At 43.7% G+C, this 18,192-nt stretch overlaps 1 long non-coding RNA gene across 1 annotated transcript; it reads right to left on the bottom strand.

Annotated features, from left to right (window-relative positions):
- Positions 1–1,400: 1,400 nt before the first annotated feature.
- Positions 1,401–10,606, bottom strand: LOC311597778. Its single transcript, XR_014779350.1, has 3 exons — positions 10,372–10,606; positions 2,027–2,193; positions 1,401–1,488 (listed from the first exon to the last, which is right to left on the bottom strand). It is a non-coding gene; the product is annotated as an uncharacterized lncRNA (long non-coding RNA).
- Between the last annotated feature and the right edge of the window lie 7,586 nt (positions 10,607–18,192).

The raw sequence follows: 18,192 nt of genomic DNA, 5'->3' as shown, positions 1-18,192 counted from the left end.
CACAGTGAATTGGGATGCTATACCATGATGGTATGAAACTCTTGAAAGCTTTGAGTTGAAACTGTGTTCCCCTCTAAGGGGTATCTGTCAGCATTGACACCACAGGACTGTCTATGTTACTAAGGTCTCATATTTACCACAGTGGTTGCCAAAGAGACCAGCACTACTCCATCATGTACTGTACCAGGTATCCTCTCTTACACCCTGTTGCTATGATACAATACTCTGACCGAAAGCAAGTAAAGAAGAAGGGCCTTACACCATCTTATACTTCCAGATTACAGTCTATCTTTTTAAGAAGTCAAGGTAGGAACTCAAGCTGGCCAGGAACTCAACAGGAGCCTGAAGTTGAGTAATAACATTTAAGAAACATTGTTTGCTGGCTCACTCATCTCTAGCCTCATGTTTATCTACCTTTCTTATAAGGCTCATGACCACCTGCCACCCACAGTGGGCTGGGCCTTCCTACACTGATTAACAATCAAGACGGTTCCCCAAAGCCATGACCAGTGGCCATCTGATCAATCTGATCAATTGAAGCACCTCCTCTCAGATCTCAGGTGACATCAAAGTAACAGTTAAAGCTAACTAGGGCAGCAGGTAAATTATAAGGAACACACTTATCGAGGCAGAGTCTGCCAGCTAAACCCAGAGCTCATCAGTATGGTTAGTCAGAGCAGTCAGCTTGAGTCTTAAGCCTGTCTCTGCCTCCCAGTGTTGGGGTTATAGGTGGGCTGGCGCATGCACCAGTATTTATGTGCGTTCTGGGAATCTGAACTCCAATCCCTATGCTTGCTCAGCACACTCTGCCTCCCCATCCCACAAGTCATTTTTTTTCTTTTCCTAGCAGTTCATAGACTATTGTACCATTCTGTGTAGGTTCATTACATAGCTATATAATAATTTATTCAATGAGCGCTCCACTGATAGACACACTGATTAAGGTAACAACCTAGGTGAAATGCTTACAGAATGAGCACAGAACGATCACATTTAGTGCAATGCTTCAGAGTTCACGGTCTGAAACAAGTCCCCACAGACCAGTGGCCTGTCCGCTCTGTGACCTGACTGTGGAAATAGCTCTCAAAAAGTGGTGTCTGTGCCTCAACATCCTAAGTCTGTGTATACGTGAAGTTACGGGGAAGGGGGTCTTAACAGGTGTAACTGGGGTCCTTGTGCTGTGATTATCCTGGGTAATCGAGATCGGTCCTAGGTATAAAAACAACTGTTCCTATAATAAACAGCAGAGAAAAGCAGATACGGAGCAGAAGAGCATGGGATGGTCCATGGACAGGCTGCAGTGACTGAGGCATGGCCAAGCAAGGTCTGAAGAAGACAGGAAGATCTTCTGGAACCATTAGAGGCAGGCTGGCACAGAACTGTGAGCTGTTAAGCACCTAACTTGTGGTGCCTTGCTATGATTGCTCCAAGGGACTAATGCATAGCTTTAGCTTCATTGCCGAACTCTTGGGTCATGCTGCTTCATGCCTGTGGGGACCAGATTCCAGGGAGATGCAGTGAGAAATTCGATGCCAAGTAATTTACAGGTACCTGACACACAATGGCTATTTGACATAAGGCAGAGCAATTGTCTTTGGCAAATAGATTGTCTGATATGAATGTCTGAACCTAGTTTCAGGAGTAGACAGAAGTAGAGGACAGTTTATAGGATGCTCATTAGAAGTAACGTCTTGTTTATGCATGAGAGACTCCTGGGGCACTGGGTTCTACTTGGAAGGTGAAAATGCCTCTCAGGAGAGTCAGCTGTGTTTACAGCTCATAAAGCATACAAAATTACAGAATGGCCTGAAGTCCTCAGCACCTGCCTGATGATAGAGGACTGCTTTTAGAATACGAGACCCACTGTGCAAGGAACCGCAGAGGACACTTCTCAGCATTTAATGAAAGAGGTGAATACAGAGTCAAACTAAACCCTTTCTAGGTTTTCTCCCAAACATCTACAGAGGGTAGAAAGACTGGGATGCCTTTGGCCGGGGCCAGCCTAGAGTAGTATTCACATCCCTACCTCATCTCCTCTGCACCCATGATGGCCTTTATTATCATGGTTCCCCTAAGTTCAATACAGTCAGCTGCATGTTGTCACCCAGAGAATATCAGAGAGGAGACAGAAAGGCACAGATTCAAGTCCCCGAGAGCACTGCAGATTCTTCTGTGTTGTCTTTTCCTGTAGGGCTGGAATTTGAGGGAACACAATGAGTGAAGACCTTCCCACCTGAGGCTGGAGCGAGGGAATGTGGTCATACTCCTCAGACTAACGGATGTTGCAATGAAGCACCATTAACTTGGTACTTATAAACACTAGGCATTTATTTCTCACATTCCTGATCCCAGAAAGTCTAAGACCAAGGCCCCGGCAGATCTGATGTCTGGTCATGGATACTACCTAGCATGTCCCCTGGTCCTCTCCCTAACATGATGTGGGGAAGGAGTCATCACAGAATTCTCCCAACCCTACCCTTTTGACTCAGTCTAACATCGAAGGCCCTGACTCAAATTATCACTGCACTTGGCGCTGGGTTGTAACAAATGACTCAATGGTACATACAAATGTTTGTGTCACAGCAAAGCTACAGTGACATGAGATTATTCCTAGGGAGCAACACAGCTCCACCCCCTGACACAGCTGCAGGACTCATTTCAAGTCCCCTTACATGTCATGGATTTCATTTGTGACTCTTCTACATGTGCAGAAACTGAAGGATGCAGGCGTGTGGGGGGGCGGGTACCTATTTTTTTTCTCTCCTTTTAAGCAATGCTTTAAAATCCTTAAAAATAAACGGTTCTCAATCTTCTGGAATTCAATTTCACATTTTGCAGGAACATTAGTAAATCATATATGGATAATCTGTGTGTGGATGATGAGAAATACGGGAGCTGATTGTGAGTAAAGTGATCTAGGAATCTGTGACCTGCCTGTCTCCAGGTTTGCATCATGCATTGCCCCCTTCCCCTCCCCCTCTCACTTCTCTTCCTCCTCTTCCTCCCCCCTTCTCTTCCCCCTCCCGCTCTGCCTCTTCTCCCTTTCTCCCCAACCCCAGTCACCATGGGGCTCTTGACAGCAGGGTCTCCTGTCCCCATGCTGGCCTCTCCAGTTCAGAGTTTCCCTGAGCTCTTACTAAGTCACAACCACCTTTTAGTCCCTCCCAGGAAGAGAGATGGACACACAGACAGCGACAATCGGCTTGATGAGAGTAATTGGTGGATTTAAATTTATATTATTTTCCTATGTATTTTTAAGTGTAACACAGTTTGTGGAAAGTATTGAAATTGAAAAAATATTTTAGGGTGAATAGTCAGAAAAATAGATTAGTCCAAATTTACCTTACCCCAGATAAACTGAGGAGAGCACTGATGGGTTTCCAGTTTTTGCCCAGTGGCCATTTTGACAGTTGGGGACACAGATGTGTTACACAAGACCAAGTTTTCTTTGGAGAGATTTGGCATGCAAATTACATTAACATACGGCATAAGCACATTCTAAGTCACAAAGCATAATATATAAACTACGTAATATCAAATGTTTTAGGTATTCCAGAACTCTTGCCATATGCAGTTGCAGAGTGACATCTCTGAGGCAAGAAGACTGCCAATCATTTTAAGATTGTGAAGTCACAAATGAAGAATGTGTAGAGAAAATGCAGGGCTAGCGATGTTTACAAGGACCTTCCAGTGTATTTTGAAAGACTGGACGATGTGAGAAAACATCCAGAAAGGGGCCTGGACCCTTCATGACCTCTCCCTATTGCCCACCTCCTGTATATTTCATAGGATTGTTTCCCACCAGCTGGCCTGGTGAAATAGATGCCTTGTGGGGGAAAAGGCTTCTGCATAACCAGTTTCTGTGGTCAGGCCTTGACTGAACACCTGCAACTCATCTGTAGAGACGCTGGAGGTGTCTGGAAGCAGGTGCTCCTCTGGGAGGCTGAGGTTAGTGGAACAGGGGGATGCGTTCCTAACTGTACAAAGTGAATTTGTCCTGACAAGCAAACTGTGATGTTTTGAGCCAAAAAAAAAATCATTTTTAAAGAAGGAGTGAGCAAGGAACAGCCATTAAAGCAGCAAAAGACAAGTTCTATGTTGGATAGGAGTTTTGCACCTGTCACGTCCTCTTCTATAGCCTCATAGGTAGGCTGTTGACTATATTCTGGACAAAGGAAGAAGGCATCTGTTCTGATGTCTTAGCGTGGAGGTTTCTAGAAAGCCGGTCATGCCTACCACCCTTTGCTGGGAACACTTCCTTTCAGGATCACAAACTATCTGATGGTAGCTCCGGAAATAATATACCTCAAAGCTCCCCACCCATGCTATTGCCTTAAGCAATTAGAAGCCAGTCTATAAAACAATACAAACATAGTAAAGGTTTGAACAAGATTTCCCAGTGTAGGAGCCAGGATTAACACAGAAAAAAATATACCAAAAGTTATATAGCATGACAAACAAGAAGATAAGTGAAGAAATCTATCAGGTTACAAAAGTAGATACCATGCCACTTGTTTTCATATTCTTCATGGCATGTGATCTTTGCAGGGGACCAGTAAGCAAAACCCCTCTCATTGGATTGCCAGATGAAAAATGAAACAAAACAAAACAAAAAATTAATTAATGGAAAAATATATTCTTCCCTCTTTCTCTCCCTTTTTATTAGTAGGTAGAACCTTCTTCAAACTGCCAGATTAGACATTCCCTGTTTAAAATACAAGATTCATGTCAATATAAAACTGTCAAGAAGCAACATCTGATCTTTTGCAAAAGTGGGGTTAAAAAATGAATATTTTGATAGGGCCAGTTTGACAGTTAAGATGGCAGCAATCCAAAAAGCTACACCAGTTTTATTATCTTAATGTAAATTTTCAGTTCTTTAGAACAGGGTCATAATAATTAAACTGATAGTAATTGGAAATATTTATACACAGCATTTGTGTAAATTAAATATATAGGTATATATACAGATACATGTATATGCAAATCATGTTTTTTTTCTCTCTTTTAGTTCAGATTACCTCAGAAAAATGTTAATAAGATGGAGAGAAAATGTGCCATTTAATTAGGTTTCCCCCAGTTGCTTCCTCTCATGGAAAATGTAGCCAATAAAACTCACTGCTTAGTGCTGATGTGAGAATTAAAGCTTCCGGCATGTCAGTCATCCTGCGTTCCCTAGCAGAGCGTATCTGGCATATGTATTATTTTCCTGCCTGGTTTGCATGTGTTCTTAATTTTCAACCTTCATGAAGCTCAAAGGAAGCACGTCTGCCTGGCAAATGCTCCTGGTTGAAATTCTGGGGAAGCCTTGAGTGCTGCTCTCTATCAGAAGAGTTGAAAATCGTAAATGAAGATGTCAATTATTCATGAATCTAAGGTCCTGAATGCCAATGATAAATTATTAATGAGCTGGTGTAAATATTTAAAAGCCCTGGTGAGAAATACATTCAGTGAAAGCATTCCTACAGCAGCATGGATAAACAGCGATTTCTAAAGCAAAGGAAGATGGTGACGTAATAGGCTTTATTCAAAACTCTGCCCAGTGGGTTAAACACATGACTGAAATGCCCCCTTCTCTTTACCCTTATCATATGGGGACCTGAATTTTAGCCACTACAACCATTAATCCAACATAGTTAACCTTCGCAGGAACCAAATCTATATTTGACTCTCTTAATCCACTTATCTTCTCAGCAATTTCCTTAAATTTTTGACTTGAGTGCAACAGAACATTAGCGCATTTTATCTGCTCAAGTCTTCGCTCCATCTGACTACTTACTAGAAAATGGCAGCATTAAAAATAGCTGCTTTAGGTGACCTAGAGAAGAGCATCCGCTCTACTGAAAGTGGCGTTACCCAAATGTTCCCCCGTTTCCATGCCTTTCTCCATCCCTTCCCTCCAAACACTGCCCATTCTTTTCCACCGCTCATGCAACCCTATTCAGTCTTACATTTAAACTGCTTAGATTTCCTTCCACGAATCTCCACGCTCCTGTGTCAGTCAGCTTTCTGTAACTGTGATGAGACCTTTGAATGAATGAATGAATGAATGAATGAACGAATGAATGAATAAATAAATAAATAAATAAATAAATATTGATTAATGAAACCAACTTGCGAGAGGAAAGGATGATCTAGGGTCTTGGCCTCAGAGGCTTCCATTGTTACTTGGTCCCCTAGATTTGACCCTACAGACAACATGACACATTGTGATCTCATCAACTTGATGGGCTTTATTCACCATGGGAACATGTCCTGCCTCCTGTCAGTGAGGGAATTTCTAGATCAGCAAATGAGCCCAGAAGACCATCCCTACTTGTGGTCATCTCAGGAATACCTCCCATACTATCTTCAATGTTGAAATGGATGCCCATGCTTTTCAATCAAATATGTTATAGGACAAAAGCACTTGTTGGCTGTGCTGGCGTTTTTCATCATTGCACCAGGAATGCAAAGGTTAAACGCAGCTTAGAAGTTTGAAGGCATGCATTGATGTGCAGCTACTTCTAAAAGCTGCAAGGTTCGAGCCCACTCCCTGGGGTTACAGGGACAGTAAAGGACTGCCTAAGGACAGGAGCCTGGTGATGCTGCCTGGCATCTGCTCAGAGTGCTCTGGGATGCAGCTTTTGAGAGTTTCTGTTCACGTTGGGTGGGCTTGGTAATGCCCCTCTGTGGTAACCCCTCATCAAAGCTCCTAGAAGTAGCACCGGTGAATGCACTGGACCATTAAGCTAGAATTCAGATCTGTCATTGATGCCACATCTCAAGGAAGTACACATTTTTTTCACTTCCTCAAACAATGTGTACAGCACAGTTGGCATGTAAGCGGAGACTGAAAAACTAAAGATGAGTTGCGGTGAGCAGGGGCGTGGACTCTTGAAATGAGTGACAGCATACACACCAGAAGCTGACCTTTCTGAGGGCAAAGCATCCGCATGGCAATCCAGATCTTCCCTCTGAGGTACAGGACAATATGTCTCCCTCCAGTGAGTGTGGCATGCTCCTCGCTGTGGGGGACTTGTGACAGGGGTTGGGTCGTCTCAGAGTGGAGACTCCTTGGAAGGAGTGTGAGGATGGCTCTCTCCCTCTACACGGTATCAGACAGTTTGCTTCCTAGATGAATAACATCTGCCTCTGGAATATGGGTATGCACCCCCTCCCCACAGGGCTGTACGCAGTCTGTGGTAGCACTGGTGTGACTTTCACTGTGTGTGACAAGAGAGGCAAGTGAGGCCAGCCATACAGCCAGAAAGAACTTGACTGCATCGGAGATGAAGGCATGCAGCCACCACATTAGCATAGGAGGAACAAGGGAGACGTGATGGAGGTGTGCTGTTGTCCTTTCATCCAGCTGTTGGGAGGTTAGGGATGGAGCATGCAGATTAGAGCAGTGCTTAAGAGCCCTTCCGGGGATGCCAAAGGCGGGACGAAGTTAACACTGAGAAGGAAGCAGGGTAAAAGTGATCGACGTTTCTCCTCAGGTCTGACCTTTGTAGAGGAGAGTAAAATCCATGATCCAGGAAGCCTTAATAATGGCCTGGTGCGGGAACCTGTGATAATAGAGGGCTTCTCTGGCTCCAACCTGCTTAAATTGAGAGAGACACTTCATTAAGTCATAAAAGAGCCTCTTATGTCTCGGATGTTGAGGCCATGGGGCATGGGAGTGCACAGGAATCTGTCTGAGCTATGGAAGCACAGAAACTGGTCTATCTATCTGTCATTCCTTGCTGAAATGAGGCTGTGTAAGCAGAGCTAATATGAAATTAGCCCTGTACACTGGCCCATATGAGCCATTAGAGGCCCGTGGGTATCACCAGGTGAGGGCTGGTCTGAAGGAAGTAGAGGAAAGACAGGTGTCAATGGAGGAAATAATGACCAGTTAATTGTGTTTGCTGCTCACCATCTGGGTAGGAATATACTCTTAGGGAAATTAAGAAAGAAATTAACTCCCCAGAAACCTAGGATCGAATACAGTACCTATCAGCATTGCTGAACTCCATGAGGGTCAGACATGACTTTATATAGGGAGGAGAAGCTCTTGTGGATCTGAACAGAAGGTGTTTGTAAAGTGATACAGCGATGGATAGAGGATTGGTAACAGAAAAAAAAAAATGGGAGCCTGTCCAGGATACTCAAAAAGAAAAGTGTCAAGATTCATGTGAGGCCGGTGGGGCGCGGGGTGCAGGAGAAGCAAATGCTGAGCTCTTGGCCCTCTGGAGGCTTTTAAACCTGACCAAAGGTTCACCTAGCGGGTCCGAAAAGGATGGTTGTCAGAGCAGTGCAGGTGGAAAGATAAAGGCTGTCCCAGGGTGCATGTGAGAAAGAGCAGTGGACACTCAGAGCAGCCAAAGGGGAGCAGTTTGTTTTACAACCTTGAAAAGTCCATCAGCACCCCAAATTTCAGGTCACAGACGAGGCAAAGAACATCCTGATGTATGATCCCCTCTTTTCGCCGTCATCTGAGTAACAAAGAGGGACAATCCCACAAGCCCTATCATCCCTGTTTCTCCTTTCCCAAGCAAGCTGCTCAAGGGTTTGTTTCTACTTGGTACATTGTGTTTGTTTTTAAAGCTTACATGAGCATGACCTTGAAGGTGAGCTTGGTTGTTAGCACTTTTCTGCTCTAAATGTCTCTTTGGACAGGTAGCTTAGCAGGGGTTTTGCCAGGCGGAATAGCTAAAGAATAGTCATTAGCAGGGCTCAACTGTCTTCCGTTCATTTTTGCCTGGACCCAGTCTGGCTCCAAGCACTTTTGAAAATGAGCCATCAGATTTTATTTCTAACAGTGGGCAATTCTCCTCCCAGAATATGCTGTGTGAATTCCTCCACTGCAAGAAAATAGCGGGGATGTGCTTTCATGCCATCGCAGGACTGTTCGGCAGCCGGGTGTGGTAGAAAGATAAGGACCATGGCACCCAAAGCCTGTCAGAACCAGAATCCCTGCCCAGGATCCAGGCAAGACTGCTTGCCCCCCTTGGCCATGAATAGGGCTGAGAAGCACAAGGCTCCGTCAAGAGCAAGAAGATGCTTAGTGGCTCTGTAGACACACAAAAGGGCCAGACGTTTCAGTGATAATGGAGAGTAAAGCTACTGTCTATGCTGCTGTCCCCAACATGGCTCTTCTGAAGATACAGTGATACAGGACCTTGATAATGCATTATTTTACTTTGCTTTTAGCTACTGAATTCTAAGACCGGTTGGTGTTTTCTTGGAATGAACACTAGTTGGCTTTCAGCCCTGTGCCCATCTCTTGTAGAAAGCCTTCTTTACATCATGCTAACCCTGGAGTTTCTTACTGCTGTGGGTAAGGCCCTGGAAGAATAGCAGAGAGAGACTTTGGATGTTGGGTTGCTCCCACAATGGGTGGATGGCAAAAGGTAATCACAGGAGGTCTAAGGTTGCTGAATAAAACCCCCGATGCCATAGGTCGGCTATGTCTCTATGAGTCATTGTCCAGGAAGGACTCTGTAGCCCCACGATCCACATAGGCCATTTGCCACAGCTATTGTACGCATGCCAGAGCTAGATAGGAAATTCTTGCTGATTAAGACACAGTACACTTTGTCTCCAAGACACGGAGACATCGTTCTGAGCCTGAGATGGAAGTTCTTGCTGTTATGCAGGTGCTATGCAGGCTGATGGAAAGGAGAACTGTCACCAAGTCCTGATCAGTTACAGAGACTGCGCATGTTCCTGCAAGGAGTCCCAACAAATGCAGTGCTTCACTGATCCACTGGGTGGGATTGTGTTTTAGGTCAGTCAGTGTTTGGCACCTTATCTGGGATGAATCATTATCAGCTCACATCTCACCAGGAAACGCAAACAGGCAGAGCGAACCCAGGCCATCCACTGAATCCAGGGCCACTGAACAGCCATGTATAATACAGTTTCCCAGTCCTTTGGGGCCCTCATGGTAAGCACAGTGGCTGCTCCTAGTACCCACATCGTGTAGGTATTTAAAGGGTGAACTGAGCAAAGAGACAGAGACTGGCACTGGCATGTGGTGTGTGCTGTGTAGGTGTTAGCTTTGAGGGTGACTGCTGAGTCTCGGGGTCACATAGGGAGCAGTTACGAATTACGTCATGGGGCAGTGTGAGTCTAAGTCTTTGAACTTTCCCTTTGAATCTTCACTCAACTGCTGCTGAAGCACCTTAAGGGGAAAAATGAGTCATCTGATAGGACAAATTTCCTGTATAAACAGGATATCGACTCTCATCAAGACAACCGTTATTAGCAACCTATATGTAATTGCTTTGATATAAAGTAACATTTTCTAATACTTAACTTATTAATTTGTTTTCATAGAACTTCAAGCACCATAGAAACTGTAAGGGCATCACGGTGTACAAGCCACATGGGAAAACCACCCACCTGCTTCCCAGTAAAGACGTCTTCAGTGGAGGCAACTTCAACCTGGAATATTGAAGGCCAGCTTTAACATCAACTGGGGAAAACTGAGGTGGGGCGTGAATCCTGTGGCTGGCTGGCTAGTGACCCTGTAGACTTTCTCTGAGGGCAACCTTCTAAGCCGGAACTGACAGTTACCGGCAACAGCTTCCGCTGATGGTGGCAAGCGGGGGCTAGAGCTGATGGCTCCTAGCAAGGGCTTCCACTGATGGTGGCAACTGTCTAAAATGAAAGAGAAAGAAGGAGAGAAAAGAACTGTGTACACACACACACACACACACACACACACACACACACTTATACTAGACGACGAAGTAAGACAGACTCCAGCAGGTAGGTTTTAACAAGCTGTTTGTTCTTCGTTTTATTATTATCTTCTTATTTTCATCCTTATTCTTCTCCGTGTTCTTGTCCTTTTTCTTCTCCTTATCTTTTCCCCGTCTTCTTATCCTTCTCCTCATTCTCACAGTTTATATACCTCAACAAAACTTTCAAGCAGCACAAAAATCCCACTGTGTTTACATCTTATCTCTCTATAAATCAGTGATTACAATGGATATACGTAAGAAAATCATGTTCCTCAATACTTTCACATGATCAAATGTTTTACATATTATGGGTGAGGAACAAACATGAATAACAAGTTATTTCTAAGAACTCACTTACATTTGTACATAAGCAACTTGTAACATAGTAACAGAGTATAAGCAAGCAAGGCAATTTCTCAGCCAGTTTTTCTTTACTGGCAGGCTGCAGTTTGTGGTTACAAAGAAGGAATCAATTATCTTAAGAAGTAATCTTATAAAGATCTTAAAAGAATCACAAATCTAAACTCCTAGATAAAATAACCAGCCATTTCTATTTTAAGTCCTAAAGGTGCTCATCCACCCATTAATATGTTTTATTAAATCATATCAAGGAGCTGAGGGCAGAAAAATAGAATTAAGGAAATCAATCGTCATCTCAGTCACCAGCCCAGCTTGAAAGAGTCACGTCAGCCAATGCTGCTATGGGCCATTGTTCTTGCTTTGCCAACCTCAAAAAGACCCTATCTTTACTAATAAGAGTGTACTTTCTCTTAACTTCAACTGTTCCCGAAGATTTCCTGCATCAGGGTCAATAGCAAAAACATCTTTACATACCCTTGTTGGACAATCTATTTCTCAAATCCTTTCTAAGGGTAACGATCACTGTTAGCAATCTACATCTGCAGGTTGTTTTCAGAAATGGTGGGTGAATCATGAATCTGCTCCAGCAGCAATGCCTGAAAGAGATCAAGCATTGTTATTGTGTATGCCAATGACACTGCCCAGTGAGGGGTTGGAAGCACTCCACATGGTACCCACACAATTCACATATTAAGGGGATTGTAGGGATTGCAAAGGTAACAAGCAGATCTATGCTCCATAACAGCATGAAGTTCTCAGGACATGCAATTCTCGGGATTATGCCTTGCTAAGACACACCCACCATGGGTTTGTTAACTGGTGGGCTGATTCCATGAGTTCTAGAGCTGTTTTGCTGTTCCTCTTGCACAGACCCCAACACTGGAACTTGACTTTCATCAAAAGACCAGGCTACAAGCTACTCTATGGCACAGCCTTGGGGTCTCTCAGCACGCCTAAATGTGTGACTGTCAGTGTCAAGGCTGGTGGTACTTCTTGGATATCTACTCAGTTTCTCTCAAAACAAAGCCAGTACGGGTATTTCTGAGAGCTATGATAAACTTTCTTCCTACAATCATTCAATGAAAACTGCTCTGTAGTCATTTTCAGGGCTACAGGGAGCTGTAGGCATGCATTCTGTTCATGTCATTGTCTGGCCTGGACCTCAGATGCCCACTAAGCTTGTCAGCCTCGTAACTTTGGCATTGCCTCCCTTGACTTTTCAACACCTTCAAACTGCACTGAATAATTAAGCCTAATGTATAGTTTTTATGTATCATTATGTCATTTTTAGAAACGGACCTTTCGAACTCTGTTACTCATCATAGTAAGGCTGGTCCAGTCTGAAAGGTTCAGAGAGAATGCAACTGCAGAGGAAAAGCAGAAAAGGAGGCAGCACACCCTCCATCACAAGGAAGGCCAGTCTCCTGTGTCTGCATACAACTGCGAGGGACAGGATCGTATGCCTGTTTCCCCTGCTGCTGCTTACTGTGGAGTTTCTTGATTTAAGGACATTGATTCCGAGCCGCCACCTGAGACTAAGGAGCAAATGACATCTGATAGATCAAGCTCCTGCCTCTTGCCTTGGCTAGGAAGCAGGTGGCAGCTTTCTGCCCTGTCAGGCTTGGCTCGAATGTCTGCAGTGTGGTGGAACACACTTGAGTAGCCCTGTTACTCATCCCGCCTCTGCTGGCACAGCTGATGCTGGTGCCCTGAAATAGCATTGCAGAAGTAATGTCATTGCAGAAGTAATGCTGTCAATCCAAGGGACACGTGTTCACATGGATCTGTGAATCTAGAACAAGTGGGAAAAGCCTTTTCAGTGGAAAAGAAAAATTGTGAGGCAATTCTCAAAAATTTACTGAGACTACAGATGATTAAACATATTTTTATGCAGCATTCATCTGAAAAATTACTAAAGTAATGGATAGCACATATCTTCATCTACTTCAGCTTAGGCCCACAGTGACTCCAGGAAGTCTGTCCAGAGCAGGCTTCTTAAATTTCCCCGTTTCTCACTCATTTCTATTCCAGAAAAAAAAACCATTTTATATTATCTCCAGAATATAGGTCTATGAAATAAGTATAAAAATCAAATATCTACTAATAGCAAACTACAAATGTATTTATTTTAAAACAACTTTAGTGTACATGCAAAAAGTCACATAGTATTGAGATGATTTTCACTAAAAGAATCCTCATGACTGAACATTTGTTGCTGCAGGACACAGCGCATCACTGTTGTTCAGAGTTAGTCGATATTTTGATTTTCTAACTGTCAGCACTGAGAACATTGTTGTTTATAAATGCTTAGTATTTGTGGCAGCAGTGGGTTTCAGTCCAGACAAAAACTCAGATTTCATTCTGCAATTGATTTTTAATTCATTTTTGTCATTGTGCACTTAGAAACATTTTACTGTGGCCAATTTATTTTTGGCAGTCCTCCTAGTCAGTGACACATGACACGTGACCCCACGTGGAGGCACAGGCCACTGTTAAAGAAGCCAGGGTATTAAAGACCCACAGGATTCCTAAAAAGACAGGGTGAAAACATGCTTAGATGAACTCAATTGAAGGCTTGATCTTGACCATTTAAAAGTCAAGAAGAAATCAAAGAGAATATTAATAGTGGTTTAAAAAAAACCCACATATCTTTATTCAAAAGGCAAGGAGCAGACTGTGAGCAGGTCAAGAGGCACAGGCATCTTCAAAATGCATGAAAGGCCACTTTGAATATACACATTCACTCTCTGTGTCAGGCTCGTGCGTTGAAAGTCTGGTCTCCAGCTAGTGATGAGCTTTCTGGAGGATCTGGAGACTGGTGGGTGGAGCCTCATGAGGGAAAAAAAAAAAAACAGGCCACTGGGCTGAGTATCCTTAAGAGCTGTATCTTCCCATTATCCCTTCCTCCTTCCTGTCTCCCAACTTTCTAGCTCTCTTCAGTAGTAAACATTTTTACACGATGCTAAGAGTCAGCATCTCTAAGTTGCCCTTCTGTAGACAACTTGAAAAGCCGTGTCAGAAAGCTCCAGCATCACTTCAAGCTGCCCTTTCAGCCCCTGCATCTCCTCACCTTCCAGACCTTTGCTCCCATTTTGAATCAGGGCGCTTCACTGATTCTCATCCTCCGTTCCTCCCCACGTCAGCAGCTAGCCCCTCACCTGTACACCTGGGGAGCTGGCCAATCACTCCTCTAGCCTTCCCCTTCTTCATCTTATCATCTGCACCATGTAGTCATTTGACTAATAACTAGGGCATAAAGTCTTTGAGCTCTCAAGCCACCATGAAGCTCTTCCTCTTGGCCAATTATGACTCAAAGGCTTTAAATGGTCTGGGCTCCCGTATCACCTTGAAGGCTTCAACTCCAAGGAGCTACTGGATCCTTGGCCTGTAGTTAACTGGTTTCGATTGCCCTTGAATAGGCTCCACACTCAGCAGCACCTCCCGGACAATTCAGGTACTATTCCCTTTGTATACAAACTCATTGACCAGATCACTTCAAGACCAATTCATTCTTTTGGTAAACCCATAACCCCAACAAAAGCCCATTAAAAGCACTGCATTTAAGACAACCCACCCACAATCTGCTGTTTCTTTTTTTTTTCCCACTGAAAGGGCCTTCATTCATTTTGTCTTTAGCTGAAGCCTTTGGTCACTACCACAAGCGAGGTTTATGTTCCTGTGTAAGGCTTGCCTTCCCCGCGAGACTCTAAGCTCCGTGATTGTAGGTGATTAGTTTCAGGTTCAAATGCTTGAAAGGATTCAGGGTTTGCCTTTGGGAAAATAAAAGAGCTCTTAGAAACTGCAGCTTTGCAAACAAACTGTACGTAGCAGTGACTGAGGGGTTACCAGATTGAAAACAGACCGACCTGTCAAATGTGGCTGTCAGACACCCAGGGGATCTTTTAGTATAGATCTATCTTGAAGAGAACGTGGGACCAACTTACACTAAGAGGATTCATTATTAATTGGAGATTCATATTTGAGAGTTGTTTCTTGTCGTTTGCTAATTCTGGAGACCTAGCAAAACAGCCCTCCAGCCAAGCACAAATGCTTTATTTCTTATACCCATCCATCCTGTTGGCGGTCAGCCCCCCCTGGCATGTGTTCCGTGGGAGTGTCTTTTCAGTCACCAGCATGACACGCAGGACCTTTTATTTCTTGCTCAGAACTGTAGTTGCAGACTGTGCACTTCTTATCAAGACTTCATTAGGGCAATTATTATAATGAGTGATTTAGAAGAAATACTAACAGTGCATTTTTTTCAAGGTGATTAGTGTTTCTCCCCCCCCCCCCCCATTAAATGCACCGCTAGACAGATACCCTAGAATTCTCTTCCTTGGCTCTCGCTATAATTTTCTCTCCTGCTGCTGCTCCCTGAAGACTCATGTGGGCTGGCATCTTCTTTTTTTCCCTAGACCTGAAACTCCACTTGCTCTGCCTATCCATGTGCCTACTATAAAGCACTCAGGAAAAGGGGGAATTAATAAAGAGAGTAGCTCCGGCGAGCCATCTGTTTCCTGCTAGATTTCTGACTAATAAACTCACTAAGCAGCAGACATGTGTGGAACGCTGCTTGTTTTTTTGTCAGGCATCTGACATGGAGGACACCAGTCATCCTGCTCTTTGCATCCTTGGTAATGGAATAGAGACATCTCAGTTTCATCTCACTACTCGGACCCTTTGTGTGCCAACGGTGGAGGAGGCTAATGCTCTTTCTCCTGGCCGGCATTCGTTGACCTTAGTTTTTTGTCTAGAGGTGGGAGGCTGTAAAATCTCCCCCTTCCACATCATACGTCCATGGATACTGCAATGTTTTCCAGCCTGCTTTATGCAGAAATTTCTAGAAAAGGCTCTTTGACAACAGACTTCCTAGTATTCTGGCTCTTGCAACAGGGGTTGTGGGGCAGCAAACAGAAGGGGCTAGAGGACTCCGTACCTATTGTTAGGTAATAATAGGAGAGCAAGTGATGACTGCCCGTATCTTTGTGGGAGTGGAGAGGTACTGAGGGGTTGGCTGCACAAGAAACACTGAAGCCACAAACACCACATTCCCCTTCACCCGACTGCTGACAGGATGAGAACAGACTCTCTTTAGGTTGAAATATTAAGTTGTAAAGTATGGACTTCATTCTATTTAGAGTGTGTGTGTGTGTGTGTGTGTGTGTGTGTGTGTGTGTGTGAGAGAGAGAGAGAGAGAGAGAGAGAGAGAGAGAGTGTGTGTATGTGTTGTTATGTGTGTATGTATGTGTTGTGTTTTGTATGTGTGTATAATATATGTATGTATTGTGTTGTATACATATATATATGTTTATGTGTACATGTGTATGTGTGGTGTGTGTACCTATTCTATGTATTTATATGTACATGTATTGTGTGTGCACAAGCTGTAAATATGTGTACATGTGTGTGTATGTATGTGCATGTATAAACATGTGTTGTGTGTACATGTATATATATATATATATATATATATATATATATATATATATATGTACATAAGTGTTTAGATCTTCCTATTTTTACTTCCAGTACCAGTTGTCTCCACTTTTGTGTGGGGGTCAGGGGGGCGGGGAGTGAGAAAATCTGGACAGTTCTAATTGCTAAGTCTTTTCTTCACTTGAAGAGCAACTCTTGGATATCATCACTTGTCCCCTATTGTTTTGTGCTTCCTTTTCTACCAGGCTGATGCAGTTTTCTCATAAGGCACCTTTTCCATCAAGGACAAACAAAACTGCATACTTGCTGTACACACTGCCTCAGGCTTTCCACAGTGTTGGCAAGGTTACTGCCTGGGAGGGCCAGAGCCACACAGCCTCTTCTGCATTCTCTCAAGGGCTTGTCCTATCCAAAGTGACTCACCATGCCCTAGCGAGTCTCTTGCTCTGGCTGGCCAAGGGAGGAGATGGCTTTACCTTCAGATCCTCTGTGTTTACCCCCAGTCTAAATGGGACCCAACGGACAGCATCTAACTCTGTGGCTCTGGACCTCATGCAGACATTCCCAGAAAAACTCCACTGTTGCTAACTGGGTATAGCTGTTCACACTGTATGGAGCACTGGTCCTGTGTGTCCATCTTGTTGGTATACTGGCTCTGCTTTAGATGGCATCTCATTTATACACACTACGCCAAGGACTGTTTCTTTACACTCCTCCATGGACCACTTGGAAAGTCATGTGGGTGATTAAGGGTGTGGTGCAATTTTCAGGAAGATAAGGATTTTGGGAGGCACAAGGACCATTTGGTGTTTCTGAAGCCCAAAAGCATTAAATATTTAAGTAGTTATGTGTATGTGTTAGCTGCTTTAATACTTTGGACTTTACAGCACCATTCACAATCACATCAAATGGCGTGTGGTCTTGTTTAAGACCTTCATTGATTCTGTGTGATGCTAGTGGAAAGGGAGAAAACGGTTAGTTCCAAGAGCAGTTCCCTGCCGAACGCGGAGCTCTTGGCTTTGGCCTCTGTCGGTCCCTCTATAGGGAGTTAGCGGTCTGTAGTGCTGACCTGCAAGCCGGGGCTGTCAGTCAGAATGGCTAAAGGCTGCAGTGAAACACTGGAAGTTGGGAGGACACCACTCTGTCCTTCACCGTCCCTACTGCCGCACAGGAAGCTTTTCTGTGCCTCATTCTGAAGAGACTTATGACCTGAAAGCTGGGTTAGCTGCTCCTTCTAGATAAAATTTACTTATGTTTATTTTATCATATATAATATTATTTGACTTAGAAAGTAACTATAAAAAAAAGAGAGTGAGGCCATTGCTCTTGTTAGTATATAAGTTTTGATTTTAGACTTAACCAAGGTACAAGAGGATATGAGTCAGTTTCTGAGGAATATTTTTTTCTCTTATTTGATATTGTTTTATAATTTACATTGCACACTCTGCCTTGACTTGATTTTTATGATTCCAATTTTGTTAAAATGTGGTTGTCCCTGAAATGTGAGAGGAATGGGCAGTGATTGCATCTTTATATCTCTGTTCGTGTTGATTTGGGGTCGGTGTGACAAATAAAATAATATTCTGTGATGATTAACTTATTGCTATATCTTTTTTTCTCTACCAACTCACTGTTATTTACTTAGAATTATGGTCAGCAGGCCACTTGAGATGTCACTAAA

This window comes from Acomys minous (genome assembly GCF_964271855.1).
Source record: "Acomys minous genome assembly, chromosome: 5".
Taxonomy (NCBI): domain Eukaryota; kingdom Metazoa; phylum Chordata; class Mammalia; order Rodentia; family Muridae; genus Acomys; species Acomys minous.
This window is presented reverse-complemented; position numbering and strand designations above follow the sequence as displayed.